Source organism: Meleagris gallopavo, chromosome 5 (genome assembly GCF_000146605.3).
Source record: "Meleagris gallopavo isolate NT-WF06-2002-E0010 breed Aviagen turkey brand Nicholas breeding stock chromosome 5, Turkey_5.1, whole genome shotgun sequence".
NCBI classification, from domain to species: Eukaryota; Metazoa; Chordata; class Aves; order Galliformes; family Phasianidae; genus Meleagris; species Meleagris gallopavo.
In genome coordinates this window covers 6223346-6228594 of record NC_015015.2, presented here as the reverse complement: position 1 = coordinate 6228594, position 5249 = coordinate 6223346, and positions in this window count along the sequence as shown.

Here is a 5249-nt window from a genome sequence, read left to right as displayed (position 1 = left end):
AAGGAAATAAGCAGAAGACAGAGCCTTCCGTAGTCTGACTTTGTGAGATGACAGATTAGCATGTGAAGTGTCTAAAATTCTTTTGAAAATGAGCAATGCAGCAAGAAGTATTCTTCTGCAAGAATGCATGTCTCTCAGTCTATCAATTTTCAGTGACAAGTCAATCTTTTCTAATCTTTAGACACTTAAAATACAAGAAGTTATTTTGGATATTGTAACTTGTTCTTTTTTTTTTTCCTTTTCACATTTGGGATTTTAAGAAATTGAATTTTTTTTCCCTCTGTTTCTTTCAAGAAGACCCAACATTTCCAGATCACTAAAGAAGCACCTATTGGTACAGCAAAAGCACTCTCTGTTGTCTTAATACACCTACATCTTCTTACACAACATATGCTCCAACTTCTGTCTTTTCAATATTGATATTGAAGGACTCCATCATACAGCCATTTCTTGTTCCACGAGGCCTCGTATTCAATTCTATCCCTTATCCCCCTAGAACACCTGGAAATTACAGGTGTAATTTCATCCAAATGCCCTGGCTCGCCGTCCAGATTGCAAGCTGATGGAAAAAGCTAGGCAGCACCTCACATTGGACAGCTTCTCACTTTTTGATGAAAGCTTTTATTCTGTTTTGTCTCTCTCCATAATTAGCCTCAATGTGTGTGACAGCACACGTTACCCGTCTCCTTTATCCTCAAGCAAGCTGATACGAGTGAGTGAATCAGATCCTGAATTCACTAACAAAGGAGCAACAAGTAAATCTTGAAGTGTTACGGTTAGTTTTAAAGTTTCAGAATCAGCCTGTATCTTCCTCAGCATTAGTTACTTTTCTTAAATGGATAAGCAAAAATGTCCCTGAATTTCTGAAAACCGTGTTCTTTCTTGATGGAGAGCTTTGGGGCAGGCAGTCCAATCTGTCAGTTTACAAATAGCAGAAGAAAAGGTTCTCTATGGAAATACTTAGTATGGAAAATTAAATCTCCTACCATTCAGCCGCAAATCCTCAAAACAGTACCTCACATACAGACTGCAAATGATCTGCAAAAATTATTAGGAATCATCAATTGGCTGTGACTGCTTTTGGGTATTACTACTCAAGAGCTGCACCCTCTATTCCAGGTACTCAAAGGAGACCCAGATCTAACCTCTAAAAGACAGTTAACACCAGAAGCGCTGCAATGCTTAGACTCTGTAATAACACTATTGCAACATCGATATGGCCATCGTGTTTGTTTATCAATTCCAGTATCTGTTATAATAATATCAGACTCGTATCAGTCACATAGCTTGTTATGTCAATGGGACACCTCAAGAAAAGATCCTCTCGTTATCCTCGAATGGATATTCTTACTGCATACATTTTCAAACACCACTGCATCATGAGATCGGAGATGTTTACAATGCTAATATAGCTAGGTTGACATCGTCTACACATTTTACGAGCTCTTGACCCTGATTGCATCTACATAGCTGCTACTAAAAAAGATTTAGATCGAATGCTTGCATAGTCACTCGCTCTACAAACCGCTATGGCAGACTATACCGGACAAATCTCCACCCATTTCCCCAAACATCCGTTACTACATAGTTTGAGTGATCTGTCCCTTACTACTAATATTTTACTTTCACATGTTCCAATACCTAATGCTGTTATTGTATTTACAGATGGCTCCGGCAAGACACACTGAGCAGTGGTTCTCTGGCGTGCAACTGCTACATGATGGCAGTCAGACGTACATGTTGTCGATGGATCACCTCAAATTGTAGAACTCGCTGTGGTAGCTTGAGCTTTTCAAATTTTTTCAGAACAAAAGCTTAATATAATGACCACAGGGCATTGGAAAGGTCCCTTACCACCGATAACTTGGGGTCGTGGATATGCTTGTGTTTCCACAGGGACTGGCCCTAAGTGGGTTCCAGCACGATATGTTCAGCCTCATCTCAAGGCAGAAAATAGCATCCAGCCCTTATAATGAGTGGGACTGTGTGTGCCTTTTACTTATTGGTATTGCTTTGTAACTTGTTGTATGGCAAATAACAACATTAGTAATGGTATGTTATAGTGGATGATTTTCCGGTGTTAGCAATGCAGTCTGAAGAATTAGAATTATTATGCATTACCTAGGTTGTTGTGTGCTTCTTCTATTTTGTAGTAGATCAAATGTGAATTAAACAGGATTTGATGTTACCAATGCTGGAATTTACGGGAATAGTTCTTTTAATGTATTAGTAACGCTCGGTTATGATGCTATCAGCCTATCAAATTAGCCTTTTCTTGATTTGCGAAGACAAAACCTGGAAAGGAATCCCAGGCAAAGGAATGACTCTGTATTATAGAATGATTAACTCTCTTTCATCCCACTAATCAGGATTTTTAAAATATGACCATGCATCACTTGAGGCAAAGGTGTACTCTAAGAGAGCTAACCTTGATAGTTTATTCTGTTTTGCAAGCAGATGCTCCACTTGGGCTCTGTATCACACACCGGCCATGCAGATGCGATGTACAAATGGAAAATACCCCTTCAGATCCTGAGAAGAACAAAAGCAAGAGAGAATCTGTGATAGGTGAGAGAAGAAAAAATGCACTTTGAAGCAGAGGACGCCCATCTGGTACTGCCTATCACATCCACCGCCAACATGTTCTTTCTCTCTCCTTTTCCATTTTGTTGTTTCTCAAGGGTCAATAAGTAATAATGTCCCTAGTGATAGTCTAGCACATTTTGGCCGCTAATATTGATTCTATCTGACATGCAACTTCATAAAGTAGTATGATCATTAATTTTCTATTAGTCCAAAAGGCATGGTCGTGAGCACTCTAAAAGCATTTGTTGTACGAATTTTAGTGATGATTCAAAATCAATATATCAGAATATACGAAAGTTGAAGACTCTTTCCTAACCAGCTACATACTAACACAGAACTCAGGGATTTATTTTCAGGCTGCAGAAACTTGATCTGCAGGCCAAACATGTGTTTGTTCTTTTTAGTAGGTTAACAGCATTTCTTGTTATGCTATGTTTGCCTTGTCTCCTTTCTCACATGTAGATTAGACAAGCTCAAAGAGAGGAAATATATATACCTGTTTGCAACTGTTGCACATAGTGTTTTTTAAGATATTGCTTGCTTGAACAGGGAAAGTGTCTGTGAGAGTCTTAAATCTTAATCTCAGATGGTTATTCATATTTGTTGGAAATATTCAAATAATTTATCAGGACGGTATCTCTGATAAAGCAGATTTTATTCGCAATTGCAATGGCGGGCCTCCTGCAAGCAGAAGAGCACCCAGAAAACAGCGTTACATCTTTTATTCCCTACTGCCCAACGCTTATCTCTTTCTCCCCTAGTTCCTCATTGTCTGAATACTTTAAGTTCACAATCTTCTCAACGCTTCACTAAACATGCAAACATAAATCCTTTGTTGCCTAAGCATAATCTGTAATTAATTAATTAATTTATTTCACATTTGATCATGTTTTGTGGATATCTGTTGTCTCCCTTCCACAAAGATAAGCTCGGAAGAAGGACAGAGGGGAGTATCTTGATGCCTGCCTGTCACATCCCAGTCTTTTCACGGAGTGAGACAGTTCGGCCTTGTGTAGAGGTCCGAGCTTCTTTGATGTTTGCTACATCTGTTTTTCTTTAGCTGGGAGTTTCTTATCCTAACAGAACAACTCTACAATATGTTTTCTAATCCCTAACACTATACTCACATTGTTTGGAACATTTAACAACTACTACAGTTTTGCAAGAAAGAATAAACCACATAATTCAGTAATAATGTTTCTAAAACATGCTGCTAACATATACAGTATTTCTACATCTTTGATCAACTATTTCTAAGGGTAAGTTGCAGAATACAAATACATTATGTTCTACTTCTTCAAACCAATTGCCCTTTTTAATATCAAATGCAGAAACAACATTCCATTCCCACAATATCTAAGTGCGTTGTGTTCAGTTACTCATACACGTGGATAAGAATATACATGTATGTATTTTTTCTTATCAGGCATCAGAAGAATATGATGTTTAACACTACTCCTGTCAAAGCAGAAAGCTTGGAGGATCTCTGGGAAAACCTGATATTTAAGCCTGCAAATACCCCTCAAGTAAAGATCTCAGAAAGTTTGTCTCGTCGAGGTAAGGCAAAAAATACCTCATTTGTTCATGTGGGAGAAGGAAGCACTACATGATGTTATGATGTGGAATACCAATAACCAAAAATCATAAAACCATAATATCAGTTAACAAGCCCAACTGCGTCATGAGCTTGATAGGTCACACAACACCCATTGAGAACGTACAGATCAGTGCCAATGAGGAGTTCATTGTTGCAGGGTCCCAGTCAGGGTCCATTCGAGTCTGGGACCAGGAAGTTGCCAAAATTCTTTGTACATTACTAGATCACAAAGCAAACATTTGCAGCCTTGATTCCATCCTTATGGAAGTTTTGTGGCACCTGGCTTTTTGAATAGACATTAGGCTCTGGATGAAGAAGAAAAGGTTGTATCTTCAGTGAGATGCCTTCAATTTAGTCCCGATGGCAAGTAATGCTGTGTGGGAACGTAAGAAAAAAACTGTTCAGAGCAGAATCCGTGGAGCACGATAAACAGCATGAGAACCAAGGGCACCTTTAGAAGAAGAAAGAACATCTCTCTGCTCTGATTGGCTAAGCGCCTGTGTGAACGGTTGAAGAATGTTTTGCACAATGCTCTGTTAACATGTATAAATAGAGTAGTGCATAACAATATAGCAGACTAATAGCTTTTAACCACATTGGCATGCTGTTATGTCTCTAGCGCGTCCTGAGAGTGCAGAGACTTGCCACAGTGCTGAAGCTCTGCTGATGATGATCACAGTGCACATGAGAAAGCAGTAGGGTATGTTTGCTTTTATTCTGTCTCCTGGATCCGCCAGTTTGAAGGACAAGGTGTGCATTTTTGTTCTCCATCCATGCTGGTGATGTAAGGTATCTGAGATCACGAATAAGTTAACTTCACTGGTGTTGTACATCTGATTCTAGGGAATGAGTGTGTCTACTCTAAAAGAGGATCAGTGCCAGAGAAGTGTTTCTTTTTGGCCACCAAGGAAATTCAGAACGGTAGGATCAGATGGACTCACTTCTGGTGTATTTTGGGGTGAGAAATCAACACATTTATCCATAATTAGAGTAACCTAGGGCAGCCTGTTGCTGAGGCTTATAGGAAGATTCACTCTCAGCTATTGGAACAGAATATGCCTGATAG